This window comes from Myodes glareolus, chromosome 11, assembly GCF_982192425.1.
Source record: "Myodes glareolus chromosome 11, mMyoGla1.1, whole genome shotgun sequence".
Lineage (NCBI taxonomy): Eukaryota > Metazoa > Chordata > Mammalia > Rodentia > Cricetidae > Myodes > Myodes glareolus.
The window spans coordinates 63,305,827-63,333,702 of NC_142036.1; the positions used below are offsets into that span (position 1 = coordinate 63,305,827).

Consider the following 27,876-nt stretch of genomic DNA (forward strand, 5'->3'; position numbering starts at 1 on the left):
TATGTATATATATATATATATATATACATATACATAATCATAAAATTAACTAAGGTTTTATCACTTAATATATGTTATATATTATATTATTATATACACAAATATGTGTACTTAATATATACACAAATATGTGTACTAATTCATTACTATATAATTTTATAATCTAGTATTTATATGTTTCTTTTTTGAGAAACCCTTTTATTTCCTAAAATGATTATAATAATTCACATTACCAACCACAGTTACAAGGAACTGTTGGGGAACAGCTCCAACAAAAAAGGAGGGTGATTTTCAGATTTGACTGATCCTAAAACTCCCTCCCAATACAATCATGTGATTTGTGTTCTTCCCATGCCTCTACCCTGGTGAGAAGTGTTTTTTGTTTGAGCTTGTCCCCAACATGGAACAATGTCTTTTTCTTCGTATCCTGTCAAAGTGTGTTATCATATATATATATATATATATATATATATATATATATATATATATAAGTTTTACAATTGTTTCTTGAGTGAGGTAATAGATATTTGCAGTTTTGATTTTCATTTTCAAAATAATCAATGAAGATAAAAATTTTGAGTAGTAGCTATTAAAGATCTGAACATTTTCCTTTGGGAAATGTCTAGTAAAACTGCATATTTTATAAGATCTTTTAGAATACATTTTGCCATTTAGTTGAGTTTCTTGAGCTTTCTAGATAATCAACCTCTTGTCAGGCATATATGTGTCATCTTCCATTCTGTAATCTGACTTTGCACTCTATCAATTATTTTTCCATTATTTTCAGGAACATTTTTAATTATTTGTAATTTCATTTGTCCTTTTTGATGTATTGTCCTTTATTTTAGAGTTATTTAATTAAAAGTGTTCCTAAAATATTTTTCATATTTCTTTATACTGTTTTCTTAAGTTCGGTTTTTATTTTAAACAGTTTAATCTATTTTCAATCACCTTTCATAGAGGATTATATTTCTTCTTCCTATACCTATCAATGTCTCTATCATGATTTATTGAAAATTATAATCCCTTCTTTAATTTGTGCTCTTAGCTTTATCAAATACAACTATATAGTTGGGAATAGAGTCTTTTGAACATTTTATATTTGAAATCATGTTATCTACAATCAGTGACTGTTTTATTTTTGCCTTTCTCTTTGGGATGTTCTTTAGTTCTGTCTGCTGGCATCCATCTTCCAGTACTACGCTGAACAACTCTGGTGAAAGTGAGCTTTTTGGTCTTGTTAGAGATATCAGAGAAGAACATTTCATCTTCCCTCCATTAAGTTTAACATCAGATGTTATATACATGGCATGCATTAGGTTGAGGTAAATTCCTTCTGGATTGATTTTACCCAGAGAATTTTACCACGATGGGATGCTAAACTTCATCAAATCAGATGATCATGTTATTTGAACTTAAACTGTAGATATACTGTATCTAGACATGTTCCTAGGGACCATCATTGCACCTTTGAGTTGAATCTTAACTAACTACCTTTGTAATTTGCTAATTGCTTTGCCTGTGGATAGTGTTCTATGGAATTTTGTATCCATCTTCATCATGAATATTTACATTTAACTTCAAAATTTTTCCACTTATATTTTTGTTATAGATTGATTTTGTTACCAGTGGAATATTCACCATATGGCAAATATGGGGAAAATCTCCTCTCCTCATCTTTGTTTTTAAAAAATATTTCATTAGAAATTTCTGCTAGGTTTTTTTTATAACATGATTTAGGATGTCATTGAAAGTAGGACAACCATCAGTTTCGTTATTACACTCTTTTTGTATATCATTTAATTGACCAAGATTAAGTGACAATACACCTATTATTATTGCATTAGGATCTCTCTTCAATTTTAGTCATATTTGCTTGTTTATATAAGCTTTACTATAATAGTGTCAGTTGTATCCTCTTACAGAATTGATGCCTATGTCATGACAGAATGGTTTTCCTTTGTACTTTTTATGTAATTCTTTTGACTTAAACCTTTTTTTTAAAGTGGCATAATGTGATAATTCCTACCTTCTTTTCTGTATCATTTGTGAGGTATTTTTTTCATGATTTTCTTTCAGTATAGACTCTTGAGATTGTAACTGAGTTTGTTGTATGTACTTTGAATTGGTGTTTGGTACAGTTTTGAGGAAGTATGGTGTGGGAAGTCCTTCTGTATATGTATTGCTTTCATTGGTTAATGAATAAAGCTGCTTTCACACAATTGCTTAAACAGAGTAAAACCAGAATGGAAACTCAAACAGAGATGTAGAGAGAGAGTAGGGGGAGTAATAGGAGAAGCCACCACAGGAGACAGACACCTCTACTGGAGTCCACCAGAACCTTGCAGGTAAACCACAGATTAATCTGTTTCAACATACAGATTAATAGAAAATGGTTAATTTAAGATATGAGTTAGCTAGAAACATACTTAAGCTATTGGCCAAACAGTATTGCAACTAGTGCAGATTTCAGTGTAACTATTTTGGGAGCCTGGGTGACTGATAAATGAATAAGCATCCTCCTCTGATTGTAGCAGGAACACGTCAGTTCATGGTAAATAGGATATTGGGAATTTTTTTCTATCTTACTCTGAAGAACATACCAAGGTTGACCATGAATCAACTTGTAATAAAGAAACTGATGATTGTTCTAATTTCAATGGCATCCTAAATCATGTTATAAAAAAACCTAGCAGAAATTCTTAATAAAATATTTTTTAAAGCAAAGATGAAGAGAGGATATCTTCCTCATATTTGTCATATGGTGAATATCCCACCAGTAACAAAACCAATCTATGACAAAAATATCAGTGGAAAAAGTTTTAAAGTTAAAAGCAAATATTCTTGATGAAGATGGATACATACCAAGGTTGACCAGGCATGTGTTCTTCAGAATAAGATAGAAAAGGACCATAAAAAGCTTAAATCCTAGAAGCCCCTATCTGTGGACACACCAAGAGAAAATCACATATAACAATAATTAAAGAAAAAAAGACAAAAACTTGAAAGAGAGTGAGTAAGGGAATATGGAAATATTTGGACCAAAGAAAGGTAAGGGACAAATGATGTAATCTTATTAATTTTTTTTAAATACGTTAAAAACATCAGGAAAGAATCACCACTTTGGGCTAGGGCATCATAAAATTTCATTGATATGAGTACCTAATCAGGGAAGACCTAGTCCTCTGCTCCAAGCTTACTTTACTTTTTGACTAGTGTGCTGGCAAGGATGGAAATGGATGGGCTGGGGAACAATGTGATGCTTCTAGAAAATGATTCATACCTAAACCAAGACAGCACTGGAATACACAAAAGTCCATGCTTCTGTGGGTATCTTTTGCATTAAGTGGAAACTGTGGCCCAAACTGTTGTAAGCAGCCACACATTATTCTGGCTGAGCTGGTTGAAAACTACAGATCTCCACTTGGCTCCAGTGCTGATCTAGAAGATCAATTTATGGGCACAGCCTAGAGACTGGGCCATTTGGATCCTCCCTGTTTTAGGTATGCTTAGCCCTCAATGTGTACTAGGACAATATTTCTTTCCTTCCTTTCCATGACTGCTGGGAAGTTTTATTAGCTATTGTGGTCATTTATTGGGAGAAGGGTAATGAAGCTAATCTGATTATATAGGCGGCTGCTATGCTGCTATATCTCAGTCTCTCAGGAATAAAGATGGGAAGTGTCTCAAGAGGGCTTTGCTCATGTTTTAGTTGGGGTATTACAGGCTGAAACATGAGAGCAGGTGTCTGATTGTCCAGAGGTCTAGAGGCTCAAAATTTTCTGATGGGTGTCTCTCTGTCGAAAGGGGTCCTATTGCAAAATCCCATGTTTACTCCATTTCTGATTCTCTTTGCTGCATTGGTTGCTATGGAGTAAAGGGGAAACAAATAACCCCCTCCTCTCATCATGATTGTGTTTTCTAACAATGGTATACTAATGTCAGGTGATATAGTCCCTCTCTGGTTATTTGAGCTTTTATAACAGTAGTTTGGTGAGGAAACAACATTTAGTTTTCTTCTTTCTTTGGTGAGTTGTTTCATTCCTGGGAATCTAACCCACCACCATCTTGATCACAATCTATTAACAGTGATTTTATTAATATCTTATAAGAGAAGAATGATATATAAGGTTAGTCAATAATTTACATATATGATGCACGAGTTGCATAGTAACAGCAATCATTTTAAATACATAAGAAAGAATCATGTAGACATTTGATAACTGCTTTCTGTCACATTGGTCAAATATAGAATATGAATTTTCTGATAATAGCACATCATTTAATAAGATACTGTACAATTCTATTTGGTAAAACTGATGTTTTATAATTAAAAGACTTTCCAAATTACTATGCCTATTTAATTCATATGTCCACATTACCCTCCTAGGTAATCATAAAATTGAATTAAAGGTTGAGATTATATGAGTGAATAAGAGAAAACTGGAGTTAAGAATAAACCAGAAAGCCAGGATATTAGTACTATTTCTGGCAAGAACAGCATGTCTGTCTGGACCTGGAGATTCTTTGCCTCTTCCCCTCTGCATTATCAAAGCTGGGAATATGAGCACACAGCATGCTCTAGCAATGCCTGCTGGTTAGAAATCGAAAGAGCTGATGCCAGGGGAGTTCAATAGACAGGCTTCCTCTTCAGCGGTAGAGCAGTATTTTCACAGGGCCTTTAGATCAACAAGAACAAAGCTGAAGATTTTCAAGGGCTCTCTGCAGAAGTAGCGTTAGTGTGTTCAACACTCTCAGCAAAATTTACAGCTGTTCTTGTAAAGGTAAATAATGACTTTATATTTTTTCTAAAACTGTAGTCTTACCTTTAATGAAAAAGTGTACTTCACAATGACCAGATAATAGGGATCTGGCTGTAATTCATTTTGATGACTGGTGATAAGTTAGCAGGTGACTGAGAAAAAGAATCAGAGTAATATACATAAAAAAGAAATACAGATCACAGCAACCATGTTACCGAAGTTATTGTGAAAGTCATGAGTCAGATATACATAGAGTACTGCCAAAATTATATTAGAAAACTTTATTTTCATAACAAATTCCTTCTTTCAAAAATGTCTTTCCTTGCCATCAAGAGAATGTTTAGCACACAAACTGGTGTTTTACATATTACATATATTAAATACTAAACTTATTCACATATGTTTCCATGTAAAAGAGTTGTTTTGTTTAACATAAGGGGGGAAAAGTTGCATTGAGTAAAACAACTCACTGAGATAATTAAAATTATGAAAGTTATTGACACTGTGTCTAATTTATAAAATTTAAACTCTATTCTTGTGTTTTCTAAGCACTATTTAACATTCAGAAAGCACAAAAGGTACTCAGCATTGGCTCACAGAAATACAGAGGCAAAAGAAAAATGCTAAAATGAACAGCAACAAAACAGTATTTTATAGTAGTTGGTTCCCAGAAGAAAAGTAAGAGGATTCAAAAAATGAAAGATTTATTTCTGTTTCATTGTTTCAAATTACAAGGGCTACCTGACATATGTGGAGTATAAATAAGCCAGAATTAGCCCAACTCATTCATGGCAAAACCTATTTCCGATACTATCTGGAGAAGTCATCATTGCAGACTCAATCCAAAACATGGTTCTTTTACTTTATTCAAAAACATGTTGCACATTTACTCATGTAAATCACACATTATTTTAAGATTTGTTAAAGCAATGCTGCATTTCACTAGAAATCATTTAACTTGACTTAATATGTTATCTTTACTTGCTCAGTCTCTCTGCTCCCATTAAATTTCCTTTCAACATCCACAAAGAACAGGAAAACACACACACACACACATACACACACACACACACATACACACACACACACACACACACACACACACTCTACACAAAGGCAGTAGATATATTAGATTTTTCTTTTTATATTTCAACTTAAGGTTCTTCATTTATAATTAAAACAACTTCATAAAGCTCTCTTACCCAATTGTACCCCAGATATCCTTTATGCAGAACTTCTTTGGAAAGGGATAATGTTTGGGATCACATAATGCCCAAAGTGAAAGCAAAATGTATTCCATCCTTTCAGGCTCTTACAATGTTACATATATTGTCCCCGGAGTCATCCAAGGGAGAAATGTTTAAAAACAAGATTTCCTTGCAGATTTCAATGGCAATAAATCACACACGATATAAGATTATTACCAATATTGGTACTTTGTATAATTTTCAAAACTATATTATTACAATAGTATTATCATAATGATAAATATACACCTGCATCTAATTCCCATTTTGAATACTGTGTGCTTCAAAAGTTAAAAGTAAAAATTAAAGCTTCCGATGCATCTGTGACCAGTGACTCCTTGGTGCTGACCGAACATGGAGAGCCAAGTGCCTGGGTTCATGGTTGTAGGGCCCTGCTATCTAGGACCCAGCCCCCTGAGGCTCATCCTATACCCTACCTCCACCCTTAGAGCCCCCAGAGACCTTGGAGCAGCCTCCTCACATGCCCAACCACCCACCAGCACATTTGCAACCAATTTGGGCCCGACTAAATTTAGAGGAGCTACACACAGAGTCAAGGCCCCACCTGGATCTAGAGGAACCCCAGAGCCACATCAGCAACCTCCAGAGACACAGCCCCACCTGTACTTGGAAGCATAGTGAACATCTAAGAAACAGACTCCACCTGAACCAATTGGAGGAATAGGGTCCACTTGAAGCTCAGGCCCTACCTGAACAAATTGGAGGAAAAAAATTGGTAGACAACAGTGTAAGAATATATTAAACAACATAAAGATCAATATGGCAAAAGCAGAAACTAGTGGTCCTACATCATCAAGACATAACATCCTAATGCAGATGAAGCAGAAGAAAATGATCTTAAAAATAACTTTATGAAGATAATAGAGACCCTTTAAAAGAAAATGAAAAATTCTCTTAAAGAAGTGGAGGAAAAGGAATCCAAAAAATTAGAAGAAATTATCAAATTATGAAAGAAAGCCAAGAAAAAGAAAACACATAAACAGGTGAAGGAAATGGTTCAAAACTTGAAAACTGAAATATAGAAAATAAAGAAAACACAACCCGAGGAAATTCTGGAAATGGAAAAATCTGGGTAAATGATCAGGAACTACAGATGCAAACATAGCCAAAAGAATATAAGAGATGAAAGAGAGAATCTCAGGCACTGAAAATATGATAGAGGAAATAGATTCATCACACAAAGAAAATGTTAAATGCAACAAATTCTTAACACAAAATATCCAGGAAATCTGGGACACCATGGAAAGACCATACCTAAGAATAATAGGGATCGAAGAAGGAGAAGAGCTACAGCTCAAAGGAAGAGAAAAATATATTCAACAAAATCATAAAAGAAAATCTTCCCAACCTAGAAAAGGACATACCTATGAAAGGACAAGAAGCCTACAGAGAGAATATCCAAATTAAGTAAATCAGAAACAAAAAGGGGAACATAATAACAGACACTGAAGAAATACATCATCAGGTCATACTTCAAAATCCTGTTCTCCACAAAATTAGAAAATTTAAAAGAAATAGACAATTTTCTAGATAGGTACCACATACCAAAATTAAATCAAGACTAGATGGAAGATTTAAATAGACCTATAATACCAAAGGAAATACAAGAAGTCATCAAAAATTTCCCAACCAAACAATGCCCAGGGCTAGATTGGATCAGCACAGAATTCTACTAGAATTTCAAAGAAGAGATAATACCAATACTTCCCAAATTGTTCCACACAGCTGAAAGAGAATGATGCTACAAACCCTTTTTATGATGCTACAGTTATCCTAATAACCAAACCATACAAACGCAAAAAATAAGAAAAAGAATTACAGATGAATCTTGCTCATGAACATTGATGCAAAAATACTCAACAAAATACTGGCAAACCAAATCCATAAACACATCAGAAAAAATTATCTACCATGACCAAGTAGGCTTCTTCCTAGAAATGCAGGGAGGGTTCAACATATAAAAATCTGCATATGGAATCCACCATAACAAATTGAAAGAAAAAGTTCACATGATCATATCATTAGATGCTGAAAATGCCTTCAACAAAATCCAACACTCATTCATAATAAAGGTCTTGGAGAGATCAGGAATACAAGGAACATACCTAAACATGAAAAGGCATTATACAGCAAGCCAAAACCACCAACACCAAATTAAACACAATGGGGAGGAAAATTCAAAGTGATTCCACTAAATCAGGAACAAGTCAAGGCTGTCCACTCTCTCCATATCTTTTCAATTTAGTACTCAAGGTTCTAGCTACGTCTGTTATCAAGTTTTCAGGGATTTTGCAAAATGGGACTGAAAATTCCTCAAAATCCTGTTAGAAAGTCCAACTTCCCAGTTCTCTAACTTGGGAAACCAATTGCTTTCTACTCTTCCATCACACAACTCTCCAGAGATTCTTGCTTGAGTTTCTTTTTTCCACAACAGTATTTCTGGGTGAGGAGGGAGAAATTGATAAAATCACTCAAGTCTAATTACTTTCCCAAGTGATTATGAGCCTGAAAGAATACTCTCTCATTCTAGCCCTGTTATTCAGGGAGCAACACACTGCTTGTTTTCCATTTCATTTTTGTCCCTTGATGTTGCTGTGGTTTTCCTCAGGAAGACACTAGTCCAACAGAAAAATTATTGACAATATAACCATCTAAATATAAGCTAAAGGGCTATCAAAAAGAAGGAACAAAATACCCATTTCTTAGTAATTTCTTACTCTACGAAAAAGGTGTCTTGATACAAGAATTTATTCAACTCAAGGAAAAGAAAACATCTTCAAAATAAGCAAATGGAAAAATGCCCTGTCTATTACCAAGAATTGGAAAATATTTTTTTTATCACAGTTACTTATTGGATTATTTCCCAAGTATAAATAGTTTCAATTTTTTCTCATCTTTAGTCTTAGCTCTCAAGTCAAAGAAAATCAAAAATTGTTTTTCATGACTCCTAATGACATTGTGCTATAGTCATAGATCAGTGTCCTGCTCTGCCATCATCAGCGAAACTCCTTCCTACAGGCTGTGGAACAAATACAGAGATCCACAGGCGGACAACATGCAGAGGATGAGAGACTTTGGGGCACTGAGTCCTAGAGGAGATGTTTCCATCAATTCCCTCTGTTCAGGGCTTACAGAACCCTGGGGAAGAGACAGCAGAGAGAATATAAGAACCTAGAAAATTGGAGGACTCTGAGAATTCTGTAAATCCATACCATTAAAGCTCATAAACTCATAAAGACTGAGACAGCATGCATAGCAGATTCCTGAATTTGTACCAATCAGATTCTCTGCAAATATTATACCTCTGTGTTTTGTGTTTTATGGGATTCCTGCGTTTGCAAACAAGTGGATCTCTGATTCTTTAATATCTTTTGGGCTCTATTTTTTCATTTTGCTTGTTTTGTCCAAGTATAATGTGTGAGTTTTATTTTATATTATTATATTTTATTTATTATTAGCCCCGAGATGCCTGTTTTGTTCTAGTGAGAGAAGAGGAAGGGAGGGGAGATGCATGAGTACTGAGAAGAGTAGAGGGAGGGGGATCCATAATCAGGATATGTTTTGTGAGAAAAAAATCCATTTTCAGTAAAAGAAATTATACTGTTTTAGAGAAAAGACAATATCAAGTTATCTTCTAGGGTCCATTGCCTCATCAGTCATGATTTGCTTGCGTCCTTGATAAATGTAAAATTATAGTTATACTAAAATTTTGTTTTAAAATAAATTTCTTTATGATTTATTTTCAAAAAAGTTTATTTTAATATGCTATAACAAATATACCAATGCATAAAATACACACACACACACATATACAGTAGACAACCAATAAGTCAGGCACTGTATTCAAAGAACTTAATATATTTGTATATATGTATGTGTGCATATGTGGATCAATAATTTTTTTCTAATTTTTCTAAGTATGTTTGCTTGTTTCCAGGTTTATACAACTTTATAAGCAGATATTCCAAAGGAAAAGCATCTGTAAGCAAACGTTATATATTAGACAGCAATGCCAAATAATATTGCTATTTGTCCAGACACATCTGGCTCTTTGGAATGATGGAGTACAATGTTTAATGATTTGCAGCAAATGAATATGAAGAATCAAAAGTAGAGCAAGTCAGAGTGTGCACAAATCTCCGTTCCCCCTACTGTGAGTGAAAATAACTTATTCAAAGGTACCTTTTCTAGATCTTATGACTCCTTAAAGAAAGAATGTTATCTAATTTTCTGCTCATCTGTCTTGAGATCAATCTCCTTACAAGCTAGACATATGTTTGTATTTTCATTACAGTGAATTATAAGGACAAATAAAAGACACATTTCTGGTTTTAAAAAATCCTTCTTTACTGGATTAGATGATTTTGGTGCTGCATGTCATTACTTAAATATGAGCTCCAAAGAGTTTCATCTGAATTTCCCAGATCTTTTTCTCTACATCTCCTTTATTCATTTATTAGATTTTAATGCTCCCCTGACTACTTTTAACCCAATTTAAGGTCATGAGGACTGCTTGACTTTAAGTCACTTGACAGGTGTCCTATTTTTAAGGGAAGCAACTGCTTAAAATGTATAGACCTGAGCATTATTTGAACCCTATATACTGTTCTGTTTTGTATCTTCAAGTGAAATAGAGAACTTTCTATATTATTACCTGTAGCTAAGTCATGGAGAAATAATAAAATATAGCAATGAATATTAATTTGCCATTGCCATCCATCCTGGCTCACAAAGATAGTGGCCAATTTATTTAACAATTACACCCTAGTTTCTGTTCTTCCTCATTGGGACATTTGAGAAGTGAGACTTTTTTCTATACACCGTTTACTAAGTATAAATGTAAATGTATTATCTCTTCACACATATAAATATTCATGTATATATGTATTACACATGTATATGTAATGTTGAATTTCAATGATTACCTTATTTTTGTTTAAATTATATTTTTCCCTACAGGAGAAACAAGTGTGGTTTATTTTTTGAAGAAAGCTTGCATATATATATATATATATATATATATATATATATGTGTGTGTGTGTGTGTGTGTGTGTGTGTGTATGTATATATATATAATTTTATAAACACATATATACATGTACATGATGTGTAATAGTTATGACACTGACTGTAAAACAAAAATTAAGTACAAATTCCAGATTCCCAATAGTAAATAAATGCTGATACCACTCCAGACTGTTCCACTGTTAATTATAGTTAATAATTTCAAAGAAAGAGACTAGCAACAATTCAGTATGTATAAACTTTCCCAAGAGGTATATGTGACTTTATCTGATCTTGATGAACATAATTTGTATTCATAGCAGGACTCTGACATTAAAATAGCATTCAAATAATACTTCTGAAGACCTTGAGCATGGTATCCAGTGCTTGAGATTCCAGAATTTAAAAGATAAAGCAAGGTATTGGTCATTCTGCACTACCAGAAAAAACTTGGTTTTCTTATACTCTATATCCAGTTAAAACATAAATCAGTTAATGTAAAATAGCAGACTATTTTAACTACAATGGTGATAGTGTTCAAGGGAAATTTCCAGAGTAGTAAGGACTTTGAGCAATATATTTAGTTGTAGATTTTCTTTAAAGAAGATAGAGAAAATTACTTTCTCTAATTCATGAGTTTGGCTGATGAACTGATAAAAGATCAGATAATGAATAGATAAGTCGGTGACAAGATACACATGTATGATCATGTTTCTTTGAATTTGTTCAGAACACACATACATATATGTCTCCACTGAGTTTTCAGTGTACATCAACCTCTGCAAGGGACCCCAGAAATCCAGAGAAAATATGCCTTTAAGTCGAAAAAAAAAAAGTGAATCTCTGAAGCTTCACTGACCCACCACAGTCTTATGGTACCTATACCTATAAAGGGTTATGAATGATTTCATCAATACTAACCTCTAATCCAAAGGTTATGTCACTATTGAGTGTTCAAAATGAAATTAGCAAAGGGATTGGAGAGATACTACAGCAATTACCAGTATGTACTAGTCTTGGTTGGAAGATTGAAGTTTGGTACCCAGATCAGAACTACTTGTAACTCCATCTCTAGGGTATTTGACACCAACTCTGGACTCTGCAGGAATCTGGACTCACAAGATGGCATACCCATACATGGGTGCGTGCGTGCGTGCGCGCACACACTCTCTCTCTCTCTCTCTCTCTCTCTCTCTCTCTCTCTCTCTCTCTCAATGAACCTGAGACTAGATAGGCCATGCACATAGGGGAAACTAACTACTACAGTTCTGTTAAAGGATATTAGCATAAAATAGTTCCTAATATCATTCTGCTATACTCATTGATCAGTGTCTTTCTCAGTCATTTTCAGAGAAGCTTTCTCCATCAGTAGATAGGGACAAAAACAAAGACTCACAATTAGACAAAAGGCAGAGAGAGAGAAAGAGAGAGAGAGAGAGAGAGAGAGAGAGAGAGAGAGAGAGAGAGAGAGACCTTAGAACATTCAGCCCTACATGATCTGTGTTCATCAAATTCATCTTCTCAGAGATCAGGAAGCTATGCTGATGTAAGATGCCCCTCTGTATGCTGTGAATGTTTTTTGTTAATGAATAAAGCTGCTTTGGTCCTGTAGCATTGCAGAGTAGAGTTAGGTGGGAAAACTAAGGTGAATGCTGGGGAAAAGTAGGCAGAGTCAGAGAGAAGCCATGTAGCCACTGCAGGAGACAGGCACACCAGAACCTAAATTATGAGCCTCATGGTAAAATATAGACAATAGAAATGGGTTAATTTACAATGTAAGAGCTAGACAATGAGAAGATAGAGCTCATAGGCCAAGCAGTGATTTAATTATTACAATTTCTGTGTGGTTATTTCAGGTCTGCGTGGCTGGGAATGAATGAGCATCCTCTAACTACAGATTGGTGCCAACGTGGTCTGAAATATTTGGAGCTGATGCCTGCCACCCACTTCAGGTCTGGATGCTTGTGTGACCACTTGGGGTCGGGAGTAAAGTAGCTGAGACTATGTACATGGCTCAGTACCCCCCTCCCCGACTGTGCAGGCAGCATGATTAAGTCTGCTAGGGATGCGCAGGCAGAACATTCCCACTACCATACACATAGAAATGTTCAGGCTGCACAGTGTGCTCATGGCAGATTTAGCTTTTACCCAGATAAAAAGGGTTTATATGAGGCACAATGCTCCCCAGAGTTGAAGGGGTGAGGGTGGCTCCCACTCAGCAGCCTCAGAGGCAGTCCATGGACCTCCACCATATTGGACTGGACTGAGTCAAAAAGCAGATCTGCCTTAGTCCTAGTCATGCCACATTTTAAGAAGCGGCCCTGGTCAGAGAAGAGCTAGCCAATAAGAAGCTAGAGCTAATAGGCCAAACAGTGATTTAATTAATACAGTTTTGTGTGGTTATTTCATATCTGGGCAGCTGGCAATGAACAAGCAACCTCTGGAGATGAGCAAGCCAAGAGAATGTAAGAGCCAGAGAGCATGAAGGACACCAAGAAAACATGTCCTTCTAGACACAGCAGGACTGATCGCTTGCGAACGGATAGAAACTGAAAGAACTTTCAAGATCTACTCAGGTCTAAGCCAGATGGCATCCCAGTGCTGAGATGAGAAGTCGACACAAGCCCCTTTCCCTAAAGTGGGAAGCTATCCCCAATGACAACCATTCTCAAAGGAAGAATAATCTTTCTGCAATGGAGTCTCACTAGATATACAAACCATGCGTAAGGGCAGATCCCATGCCAAGCAATAGATGCCAGGCACAAAGCAAACTCAATGGTACTGTGAAAGGTTTTACTCTCTCAAAATGCCTGGTCAGTGCATGTTTTACATGTTTGTCATTTGTTTATATATATTCATTTCTGATTTTATGACTTTATGGGATTACTATGCATGTGAATGTGTGCCTCTAGTCTATATGTGGGTTTTGGTAGGCTTTTTTCTTTGGCTCTTTTTCCTTTTTTCTTTTATTTTTGATGACTATTTGAGAGAGAGAGAGAGAGAGAGAGAGAGAGAGAGAGAGAGAGAGAGCAAGAATAGGTGTGGATTTGGATGAATGAGAAGTTAGGGTGGATATGGAAGTAGTTGGGAGAGAGGAACCATAATCAGAATATATTATGTGAAAATGTCTACATTTAATTAAATATTCTATGAAAAGGGAAACAAGCAATATAAATTATACTTGGATCAGAATCTAAGGATGTAAATAATAACTAATCATTCTAAAGCACTGTACTTTTCACATGTTTGGTGAAAAAAATTGCCTTAAAAATAACTATAAAAAGCCAGCTGGAACAGTTTAGCCCAGAAGCATTGATGCAGTATTATGACATGAATGAGAAAACCTTATTGCCTGGGCTGACCATATTAACCTACCTTTTAAACAGAACCAGCAGCATATTGATATTAGAGGGATAGCAATTCCTTCTGGATATTATTCGGGCATCTATGTTCATGATGCTTTTTTAGAACAAAACCTAAAGTTGACTTGAAGTCAGAAAGCTGAAAGGGGCCCTTGAGATGCAAAAATGAGGCTTTCAAGAAGGAATATAGGGTAGAGGCAGGAGGTATGTGGAGCGTTGGGGACTGAAGAATTAATTTATCAATAGTAAATATATGAGGAAATGCCACAGAGAAGCCTTTTATTTTGAATGCTCATTTAAAATTATTAATAATTTCAAAAACTTAATATCATAGAGTTGATAGAATAACTTCTCCACTTTGGAATTATCTTGTATTATTATGGCTGTCAGCCCTTTGAATCAATGGAGACAGAGAAAAATGAACTGGCATTTTGAAGACCTGCTTACCATCTTACTGGTAAAACATTGTGGGTCTGGGGCAATGCATTCCAGATGAGGACAGTACTGAGAAAGTTCGGAAAAGTGGAGAAGGCACAGAGCTGTTCCTCACATAAACAGCATCAACAGATCCCGGAGTCCTTTAGAGCAAAGGTGAAGCGCTCCCTCCATTACTGCATCTAACGATCCTCCGGTGGAAACTTTGCTTCTCATTATTGAAGCCCTGACTCTGCTATTCCAAGAATCTTGGCTTGAGAGGAAAGACAATTTCTACCTCGGGACACAGCAATGATTTCATTAAATTGGAAAATGAAAGTGCCTCCTGGTCACTTTGAACACCTCATGCATGAGAGCCAGTGTGTCCACAAAAGGCCTATTATCCTCATCATGAGGGCAACGTGAATTAGCAGTGTAGCATGAACTTAAAAGGTTCGTTTCTGGGATGGAGGCAAACTCTTGCATCCCCTCTTTTCTGTTCTATGCTGAGCCGATGGAAACCGCTGCAATCTAATACAGACAAAAGTAGCCATGTGACAGAAAGCCAGGAAGAAAATTTGTATGTGACTGAAAATTAAATTCTGGGTAACTAACTAAGCAAAAGCCCAGCAGTATCTTAAGCATTCGAATGGTCTTCATTTTGCGCCTCACCCAAATTCTTGTGTTAAATATTCATGTCTAACTGTAATATTCAGAAGTGAGTTCAGGGAAAGTCATTATTCTTACATTTGGAAATAAGGGTGAGTGTACTCATAGAAAGATGAAGGGAGAGTGTGGTGATAATTTGTTTGTGCTATAACGAATAATGCTTGCTTGACAATCAGAATGCAGAGCTAGTCACACTAGTTAGCCATAGAGGCCAGGCGATGAAGGCACACACCTTTAATCCCAGCACTTGGGAGGCGGAGGCAGGCAGATTTCTGTGAGTTCAAGGCTATTCTGGTATACTCCATTGATACAGTTCAAAGAAAAATAGAGTCAGGTGGTGGTGACTCACACCACTAATTTCAGTAAGTGGGAGTCACATGCCTTTAATTCCAACACTAGAGAGGTGGAAACAGGAAGGGATATAGTTTGGCAGGGAGAGGAATGTAAGGTGGGAGGAGATAGCAATTCATATCTCTATGTACTCTTCAGAACCAAAAGGCACAATCCAGTCTCTGTGAAAATATATATATATTTATATATATGTATATATATATTATATATATTATATATATATTACACTTATATAATAGTAATATATAATAGTAATAGATAGTAGTAAACAAGAGTAGTAAATTTTACTATTTAATCTATAGGAGAAAAATGCAGAATGATTTAAGAAGAGTAAACAGGGAATGATTCTATTATTACATAACTAAGAATAGACTTATGTAATGAAACTGAGCAAGGGAGTGTGTAACAATCATGAAATATGTGAGAAGAGTAAATGATGAGAAAAGAAAATTTATGATATTTGTGTTTCAAATATTGTGTTTATGAAGTTGTGTTTCAGGAAACAATTTTAGAGTAAGTTGAAATTTCATGAAAAAGTGTAAGGAAATTATGTGTGTGAAAAAAAATCCATGAATTTCTTTTAGGCAAGTCATAGATGACATTGATAGCAAGTTAAATGAACTGTAAGAAAAAGGATTTTGCCATTAATTTAACTTCATATAAAGGTATGGTATTAATTATCACAGTGAGAAATGCTGATGTTAACGTTTATGGTAATGAAAATAAAGTTTGATGAATTATGAAGAAAGCACCAATATAGCCCACTGAGTGTAAACTCAAATGCATTTAGTCGCAGGAGGATGCTTGATTGAGGAGGGTCTTCTGTCTACTTGTTCTTTTCAGTGGTTAATTAATAAAGAAAACTGCCTGGCCTGATAGGTCAGAACATATGTAGGTGGAGTAGACAGAACAGAATGCTGGGAAGAAGGTAGTGAGGCAGTCGCCATGACTTTCCTCTCTGAGAGGGATGCCAGTTAGAATCCTCCCGGTAAGCCACAACCTCGTGGTAGCATACAGATTATTAGATATGGTTTAGTCAAGATGTGAGAGTTAGCCAATAAGAGGCTACAGATAATGGGCCAGGCAGTGTTTAAAAGAATACAGTTTCCGTGTAATTATTTTGGGTAAAGCTAGCCGGGAAGCAGGCGGCAAGAAGTGGCCCACTATTCCTTCAACAGATGCTATTGGTTACATTGAGTTTCAGACATGAAAAAGACCAAGAAGAAAGAAGAAGGAGGTTCAAAACAAATATCTTGAGTTATGGGGGTACATGTGTTAGTTGTGAGTGCGTTTGGTAGGGAATCTTTGAACTCACTGGTTGTGAAACTAGACCAAGGGAAGAGAGTGCATGTGAGTGCGTTTCACTCGATGATCATTCAAACGATACTTGGGGCAAGCAGGCTGTCAGGTTAGAAAAAAAATGTGGTCATGAAGACAAAGACTTACCGTATCTTACAATATCTAGTGAAGAAAGGGTGGATATATGATATGAAGGTTGAAATGTAAGCATTGTTTCTACTTCATTTTGCATATGAATATGCATCCAGAACTCAGAATGTAACATTCTTTACCACTACCTGATCTATTGCTTTCGGGCACAAATTATGGAGAATGAAAATAATCTCTATTCCTTTATTATTAACTCAATCTTTGGCTGCTGTGGGACAATGGTTTTTACCCTGTGAAGATTTGTTTCTTGTACTTATTTAATAAAATGCTGATTGGCCAGTAGTCAGGCAGGAAGTGTAAGTGGGACAATGAGAACAGGAGAATTCTGAGAAGAGAGTCAGTCTACAGACAGCAGAAGCAGATGAGAATGCCTCCCGGATGATAGGTACCAAGCCATGTGGCTAACGCAGACAAGAATTACAGGCTCCTATAAGTTATAAGAGTTAATAAGAAGCTGGAGCTACAACGCCAACCAGTTTATAATTAATGCAGGCCTCTGTATTCAGGACTGAATGGATGTGGGACCTGTGGGACATAAACCTCGGTCCACATCTGGCACCTAAAAAAGCAAGATTTATTGAAAATTCAAGTCATGAACTGTGATAATAATTTATTTAAGGAAACACAGCTCAATGGATTGACTAATATTTGAGAATAACGGAAGAATGCAGAGCAAACAGTTGAAAGTCAATAAAAGTAATCCAAAAAATATATTTCTCAGTCTGAACTAATTTTCTATATCTAAAATCTGCCATCTCATCTGACAAAAGTTTGTGGCTGAAGAGGTTGACCTACATATTTCCCTTTGACTTACTTTAGGTTCATGATAAAATGGTACTTATTTCTTTTTCCTGTGAACAGATATAGTCCCCTTGTGGCATGAGCCAGCTCTCAGCATGAAGCACAACCTTGAAGCCAGGGCAAGTCTAAAGGGCAATAGTTGAAACTTCGGATGAAAGCACATATGGCTAGCAAACAAGATCAGGTCTTATGTTTCCTTTTACTGTTAAAATAAAGCACCAAAATAAAGCCAAAAATGAAACTAGGGCCTAAACATAGAAACATAAAAATAATAAAAATATATTACTGTGTCCAAAAATAATTATTAATATTTATTAACTATTATTAATATAAAAAGCAATAAATACTTCCAAAAGTTGCTAAATTATGAGATGGGAGAATAATGTGATCTCACTAAAATATATTCAGTGAAGTTGTATTGTGTCAAACACAGACGTAGGCTACTATTTTACTACCATGGTATTAGAAGTCTACCTGAAGGAAAAATGTTGAAACGGATCATACCTGGAATATCAGAGAACATTCAATGAATGTGCCAGTCAGGTTTCCATTTGCTATTTATTTTCTTCAGACACATTTAGTGAAACATTTACTATTGCCTTTCTGTAAGATATCTAGCTGCGTATCCTCTGCATTATGTAAATATATACTCGCTAGATATATGTACGTTGAAATGACAGAAGCAATAATTTTGGAAAATGTGTTCTATTTTATGTCTTATGCATTTCAATTCATATTCTTGAACTACGTATAATTTATTTATTAAATTGGAAATAAACGTGAAGATTCTTCTGTGAGGCATAAAAATCAAAGTGCTCTTATGTGCTAATGCCCTCAGATATCAGTTCTCTTACAGAAAATACCAGTCTGACAACCTAAAAAGAAAGCTACAAAATAAGCCCCAGTCTCGTAGATAGACAAGAAACAAACTCCTAGACAACATCAATAAGCTTTATGTTACTTTTAATTAAGCCCCATGTCATACATGGGTATCACCGTGTTCTGATTATTTGGGTTTTAATTTAACATTTGCAAATTAGGTTAGGCTATTTGATGTTTACATAACTATTTGTAAATGATAGAAAATCATCTCTTCAACATTGGATTACATATGTATAAACTCAGTGTTTTTTAACTATCTCAGCACTGGTAGTATGTCATATATACGTGTCTTAAGGACATTTACTAATTTAATTGATATCAAAATGACTAGTTAAACAGTTAAATTTAATCACAAGACATCATAGCAAGAGATACCCTCAAGAATCTCCTGAACTTCAAAGATAATCTTCCTCACCTCTGTTTTGAGGAAACAACTTAATTTCATCTAGGTAGTATGGATCAATCACTCCTTCTAAAACTGTTATTCATTTCTAAGCTTATTGACTTAGATCATGAGACTCCCTAAGTGGACAAGGGGAAATCTTTACTTCCAGCCCAATATCTTTGCAGGAGTATCCCACTCTCTTGGACAAAAAGCTTCTCAGCCAACATAGCATGAGATCATGGAATCAGGAAGCACAAAATTGGCTAGTAATACATTCAAAATGATAGTGGAATCATCACAATTTTATACCCTTGATTTTTAGATCCATGAATCTTGAAATAAGAAAATCACTTTATAGGATACTGAATCAAAGCATGTACCACCTCTGAAGACCGCCTTTCCAGTCCTACAGTCTAAAACCACCTAACAGATGATGTAATTATAGACTGTCCTTCTAGCAGGGCCTGTCCCTAATGCCTCGGCTGGCTTTTGGAACCTGTTTCTAATTCTGGGTTGCATTGAGAGGAGCTTAGTCCTACCTCACTTTGATATGCCATGCTTTGTTGGTACCTTTGGGAGGCCTTCCCCTTTCTGAACAGTGGTGAAAGAGGGGTTGGAAGCAGAGGGAGGTGGGGGGGGAGGGAATGGGAGGTGGGGAATGGAGTTGCAAAATAAATGAAAGAGATTAATTAACAAAAAGAAAAAGACTATGTCACTATTTTCTCAGGCCATCTCCTTATGACTGTGGGAACCACGGGAAGACTAGTGTTTTCTATAAGCTTGGGTTGACCAGTGCACTTCTCAGGGTATGAACTGAGTTTCCTGATTAGAATCAATGCTGCAAGAAAGACAGCTCCATCACCAGAGTAAGTATCTATTCCAGAAAGGTCAAAATGTTACTCGATCCATGAAAGAAGTTTAAGATAGTTTACTTGCCACAAAGTCACTGGTCATTTACCCCGAAGAAAAATGTTATATTCAGAATTCAGGGTTGGGTTTCTACTATTGGAGCAGTTGTCAGTAAGAAGGAGATATACCAAAGTCAGCCTTGGTGAATGCAAATTCACATTGTCGAGATCATAAATAACCTCCTTCTCTGCCACCATTGGCCCTGTGTTCATGGGCACATTTTGCATTGGCAGATGGCTGTAGAAAGATTCTAACTATTCACAGAACACATCACCCTTTCTAATTTATTATTTAATCCTTCTTCTGCTAATTGTTGGAAGACTGCTTTCTTGAGTGAGATAAACTCTTGAGGATGTGAGAATCCCCAGACTCCTTACAGCCCTTCACATGCCTCATTACAAGTTACAGGATCCTGTGATTTTCCATTCAGTTCCTTTTATTTAAATATTCTTCAAGCTGGGAATTGAAGTTTCATTGTAGAACATCCTATTTTATAATGAGAGCATGGTTTCTTGGATTTGATATTAGACAACTTTAACTCTGTGACTGCTGAAAAGAAGATTCTCTTCACGGTCACCCATAGAAATCTTTAAACTGAAAGAATGGGACTATATATTCACACACACACACACACACACACACACACACACACACACAAGCTTGATTTACAGAATGTGATCCAAGTTGCCCAACACAAGTTATCTCACACTGAAGAGAGGAGAATTAAGTAGCTGTGTAATTCTTAAGGAGCTATCTATGTCTCAACAGTACCAATCTAGTTCTGGAAGTCTGGAGCACTGGAAGTTTGTTTAAGGTGAGCTAAGGTGTAGATCTCTTGGTGGAGCATACGTCTAGCATTCATGAAATCTTTGATTTGATTCCTAACACTGTATATAATCTGGGTGTGGTAGCACACACCTGAAATGCTAGCACTCGGGAGACAAAAGATCCTAGGGTTAAAAGTTAATGGTCAGACATCCAGAGTTTGAGACCAGATATTAACTGTCCATGGTTCTTCCCATTCAGGAGTGGAATGGAACCATTAGGCAAGCCTCTGGTGTGGGAGTTCTGAACAAAGTACAGAGGGGCAGGAGATAAACCCAGGCCCTTTGTCTCTAGTGTGTCTTATTATGTTCTTATTAAGCAAACTCTTTTCCATATTTTCAGAATCTAATGTGTGGCAATGTTTCTGGTTGAAGATGGGCCAGAATCTAAAACGCTAACCATGGAAATTGTCAGGTACCCTTCCTGATGGGTTATATGGAATAGATAACCCTAGCAATGACCTCTTGTATGAAACAGAAGATCCAAAATATGAAGAGGACTTTTAGGTTAGTACACTGCCCACTAGCAATACCTTTTTTTTCTCTCTTAATATCTCATTTATATTCAAATGTCAATTGAAAAATAACCTTCCCATAGTCATTAAATTATGAAAATAAACAGTCCATCATAGTACTTTGAAATGTAGAGTCACAAAGTCTAGTCTCAGACTTTTCTGCCTTGAACTACTTGAGCCATATTGATTTTTGTGCGCTAATGGCATCATCCTGAGACAGGAGGAATTCAGCTTCTAGGCCAATGAGGCGTTTTACTTTGTGAAGCAGTCAAGAGAGATGCACAGCACTTGGTTCATAGCAAGACTGCCTTTCCTGATGTGTTTGAGAATCCATTGATCTTTTTTCCCTGCTGACAACCTCCTTAAGTGCATTTAGTTTTCAGAACTGAGTTTTCCAGTTAAGTAGATTCTATAAATACCTTTATATAGGCTTCCCTATGTGCACTGCTTGTCTCGCCGATTACATCTAAAGTTTTTCTTTAGAGAAAAGCATATGTTGATCTTTCCACCATTTAATTTAAAACTAATACCCAATTAATGCTTATTGATTTTCAGAGGAAAAGCTTAAGCATAAAAAGTAGCCTTTTTTTGGACCAGACTAAGGGAATCACAGCAAGAAATATTTAGATAAACTTTGCAGTATTTGTTATGCAAACTCTACTTTAACCCAGAGGGACTAAATTGTAAACATGAGGGGTTTGTGGGTGCTTTGAAGACCTACTTAGGTAGACTATTTAGTAGCTGTAGCGTCTACCTGTCCAATCACTTTCAATTATTATCTGTATATTAGTAAGAGGAATAGTGCCACTTTAGTGATTACAAACTGATTTTGTATCTGTTCCCTTGCTTTGATACTATGTTTTCTCTCTCCATTCACAATTTACAGGTACTGAATACCTGCTTTTTTATACTGTGAGAGGTGGTTCTTTTTTTCAACTCCCTTCATTTCCTAGATTAGGTCTATTAACCTAATGAATATTTCCATGACTCTTCCAGTGTTTAGATGATTAGTATTAAGTAGGAAAATGTTCTGAATATAAATATCAAAGAATATTTTCATTACATTAATATTATTTAACAAATTTTTGACTACGGTTCTACCCCATTCATTTCATATATTGTAAGTTGAAGATAATAACAATTGTGAAATTCTGTTAAGCAGAATATGGAAAGTACAGAGGTATCTAATTTTATTGTAGGTGAGACACATGATTATTTATTTGAGGACAAATAATATAGTAACAAACTGAAAATGGGGTAAAACTCAGGAAATGGGAATGGAGAAAGTCATTTATTGATGAGCAGTGAATAAAGACTGAGATTCTTAGAAGGACAAGTAAATCTGTCACTATCTTAAATTCAAAAATAATTTGCTAATATTTATGATGTAGGAATTTCTACTGCCAGTAGCCTTTAAGTTACCCACCCACTTGGGCATGACCTCTTATCCTATATATGGTGATACAAAGCACATATCTGGCCTCTTTTCTGAATGTGGGATTTGGTTGCTGTTCCCCATTCCAGCAGAGGATTGTGATCTGTGAGTCTACCCCTAAATAACTGTCCTCTATAATACTAAATTCTGAACTAGTGTGGGATTTCTTTTAAGTGTGCTTCTCCATCTGGTGCTCATGTGGATCTGGACTCCACATCTATTAGGTGGACTGGCTTAAAGATCTAACCTGTCCTCTGCCCAGAAAGTCTCCCAACCCTGCCTGCTTGGCTTGCTTTTACTTCTTTCACAGTGGAGCTAACTGCCTGCAGAAACTTGAAAATTTCCCAAGCTTTCAAACATTCTCTCCCCTACTGCCACATGCTTTGCCATGTGGCAACTTGTGTTGTTCCCTGTTTGCTCTCCCTGCCTGTGAGTTCTGGGCTTCTTGCTCCATGTACAGAATTGATTTAATTGCCTTTAATTTGTCAAGCAAAGCATATTTCTCAGTATTTAACCATCACCAATTTAAAAAAACCAAAGTGGCTGAGGACTGTTTGTGGCACCAGGCTGTACCTTTAATCATGACTCTGCAACCATGACACTTGCTGGACAATAAAGATTATTACACCTATAACAATTTACCAGGTTTTGTAAAAAGTAATTAATAAATCAAAAAACTTGAAAGTTATATAATGGCACACAATATTACCATTGAAACTTCTAGTAACATTTTTGCTAATACTATGGATTGTATTCTGTAAGACTTATATGATTATTGTGATACATCCCTTTATTGGATATTGGGACTCAGTTTTTTCTTCATATTATATCACTAAGAAAATGGTTTGATAACAGAGCCAAGAATGAGGCACATTTAGAAATGATACAGTTTTTACAGACTAATAATGAACAACTAGTGGACAGGATTAATACCATCAAAAATCAAAAGTTACCTGAAAAATTAATACTATTAAAAAGGATAACATTAATTTGACAGACAAATTTGAATCCATATCTAATGGTATTGATAAATTATCTGATTTGTTGCATAGTTATTTAAAGATTGTTTAATATTCTAATATGAAGTCTTAGTCTTTGAGTTATATAGGTATTAATATTTATAGTTCAATAATCATCCATGTTTGTCATACTTATAATTAGACTAATCAGATTCTTCAGATACATAGAGACTGTATTCTGCATAGATAAGTAATCTTCAACCACTTCAACTAGCTTTAGAGTATGGCATTTAAATAGCTTAGGGTTCTGTTTAAGTGAGACACCATTACCCTGGCAGTACTGAACTATTCCCAAGAGAATGTTGAGTATGAAGACACTTCACTTGGAGCTTGTTTTCTTCTTGGCAAAAGTGGCCTTTGGGCAATGAACTTCCCATGCATCAACCACGAACAAAATGCACCATTGTCTGGACAGGACAAGCAGGACACAAGAAAAAAAGAATGTCAGACCCCTAAGATAGGGTAAGACAGTTTTGAAAATTTTCCTGCCCCTGAAAATGGTCTGTCAGTTACTCTAGGCCTTAGTCAAAGTTGGTTGCTCCAACATTGCAAATGGGTGATTGCCCAGGTAGCCAGTTGTCTCTGTCATTAGTTTCATAATTTGAAAGTTGCTTGATTGCACTTCCTGCTTACTCAAGTAATACTATTTACTTTCTTGGGTCTTCAATGGGGCTGAAGACTAGATAGTTGTAATTACTTTCCGCTTATGACTTGGTCAAGTTATTTATATACAAGACTTCAAATCATTAGGTTAGGATAATTATTGAAACATTTATTATATGTTTCTTGCTTCATATTGTTTATGCTGGATGTAATTCTAATTTTGATACCTGATATTTGTTCTTATTGTATATAACTATGTATTAAGCTTAGAACTTTATTATTTAAACAAAAGATGGAGGTGCTGTAGAAATTTCTACCACCAGTGGCCTTTAAGTTATCTGCCCATTTGGGCCAGGTCTCTTAGACTATATATGCTGATGTAAAGCATGTGTCCGGCTCTTTTCTGGCTGCAGGATTCGGTTGCTTTCCAATTCCAGCAGAGGATTGTGATCTATAAGTCAATCCATAAATAAATGACTCTCTATTATACTCACTTCTGAGCTAGTGTGGGATTTCTTTTAAGCGTTGTAAATTACATTTTTTTTTGTTTTCTGAAATTTTTGTTCCATTGAGCATCTAAGTCTAGGTAGAGTTGTTAATAGATCTTGATGTGACACATAAAGAGAACAGGAACATTTTTAACTGATTCTGTTCTCTCCACTAATAATTTGTTTTTTATTGCATAAAAATATTTTGTACCCAACCAATTTGTTGTAAAATCTCAGGTCAATGATATAGGCCAGGTCTTAAACAAGATCTTAGGTGAAAACCTCTCCAAAAGAAGTAACTTAATTATATACAGAGATAGAAGAAGCACATATAACATGACAGGCAGGCACATACAATGACTTCCCAGAACACATTATAGTTACCAGAAAGTTACAAGAGGAAAAAGTACTGGTAACATCGAGGAAAACACACCAGAATAACATTTGGTTTCTCAAAGTCATATAAAGAGTCTGGAGACATGTACTGCAAGTCGTAAAACACTGTGAAGACTCCTTAAAATATAGTATCTGTCAAAATTATCAGCTATAACTGAAAGAGGAAACAAAATATTCAGTGGTTCAAATAGGCTAAAGTAATCCATATCTACCAAACAAACCTTTCATAGAATTCTGGAATTAATATGTCACATTTAAGGGAGGTGAAGCAAAGCTTGACCCAGAAACAGAAAGAAAAAGAAAGTGAAAATATAATCACTGAATAACCACACAATGAGAAAAACATAAACAACCGCAAAAAGTACAGCAAAATGAAATTAATCAACATATACATTTAAAAAAATATTTTTAAAATCTATTGGCTTCAACTAGCCAATCAAAATGCAGGTGCCAGTGAAAACATGGTCTATCTGTCTCATTCACAAGGAGTTTATCTTACCTTATAGAGACAGTAACTACCATGAAGTGAAAAGAAGAAAGAAAATATTTCATTCAAATGGCACCAGTTAAGGAAGCAGCTATCACTATTCTGATAGCTGAGAAACTAAAACAATTCAGAAGAGAAAAAGTAGGCCCTTTCACTCTGATCATGGTTACACATGACCATACATAACAATACTAAACAATGTAGTAAACTCTGGAGCACACAATTTCACAAAAAGTACATGACTGAATTTAAAGATACAGATCAACTCCAGTTCAAAACAATAGTTTTCAATACCACATTTTCTTCAATATCAAATAAATTGAACAAAAAATGACACAGAGAAACATGAGAATTAAATGATTACATTAAATGATCTTAATAGATGTATATGACTATTCCATCCAAACACACACACACACACACACACACACACACACACACACACACACACACAAATTAGCTTTCTACTCAATAACCCATGGAAGTGTCTTTAAAATAGAACATATATTGGGACAGAAAACAAATCTTAATTGAAATAGCTCTCCATTTCCTATCTGACCACAAGGCAATAAAGCTTAAATTCAATAGTAACCAAACCCCCATAATTGCACATACTCATGCAGAGTAAAAAATACATTAGTAAATGATAAATGAGTCAAAGACATCTGGAAAGAAATAAAAAAAGCATATTGGAATTATTATGAAAATAAAAACACAATATAATAAAACCTCTGGGACACATTAAAGGTGATCCTAAGAGGCAAATACATAGCTCTAAGTGCCTATATTTAAAAGTAATCATAAAAAGTACAAAGAAAGGATTTGAAATAACTGAAGGATGGGAAAATAAGAAAAAATTAAGCCAAAATTCAGGAAAAATAGTAACAATTATAAAAACAAAGGCAGAACCTAATGGAATATAGAAAATAAAAAAAATACAAGAAATCAACCAATCTATGGATTGGTTTTATGAAGAGGCAAAGAACACAAACTTTTAGCTCAATTAGAAAAGAAAAAGAAAAAGAAAAGAAATAAAAGATCCAATTTAAAAAAAAAAGAGAGAAAGCCATGAAAAGGGAAGCTTTAAGAACAATATGAACTTCAGAACATTTTAAGGGACTATACAAACACGTAGCCTCCATTAAAATAGAGTATCTAAATAAAAATGAATGGATTTCTAGATTCATCTGAAACACAAAGTTAATCTAAAAAGATATAAACAACTTACACATACCCATAATATCTAAGGATGAAAAGAGGAATATAAAGCTTGGTGAATAAATATACCCAAGTCCACAGTCAGATGGAATTACAACCAATATAAAATATTTTTCTTAAAAAAGAAACAGTTCCAAACTTTTTCTACGAATCTAGTATCAGTCTCATACCCAAAACAGGAATAAATACACTAATAACAAAAAAACAGTTTCACGCCAGCATCCATAATGAACATAGTCATAAAAGCCTTCAATAAAATACATGCAATTTAATATGGGTTTATATAGAAAAGAACACCCTGCACAATCAAGGTAGCAATATGTCATAGATGCAGGAATTATTCAACATACTTAAGTCACTAAATGATTTAAATCATATACAGCAATGATTTTTTGCAGTTAATGTCATTCATTTCTTTTGTAAAATATTTCCTGTTTCATTATTTTTATGTTGTTTGTTTAGCCGACATGGTATTTTCACATATATCCATTTTATATTATTATGAGTTTTAAAGACAGTATTTTGCAAAAAGATCTTATACTTTAAATATATGCTTCCTATACTTTATTCTGTCTCCATTCTCTGTTTCCCTGTCTCTTAGCAATCTTTTTTTCTGGTCTCTCTTGTGTGTGG

At 35.2% G+C, this 27,876-nt stretch overlaps 1 protein-coding gene across 3 annotated transcripts in view; it reads right to left on the minus strand.

The window, feature by feature from the left end:
- The window catches only part of Lrfn5 (leucine rich repeat and fibronectin type III domain containing 5), a 262,853-nt gene that overhangs the window by 75,542 nt on the left and 159,435 nt on the right, over positions 1–27,876 (minus strand). The window lies entirely within an intron of this gene.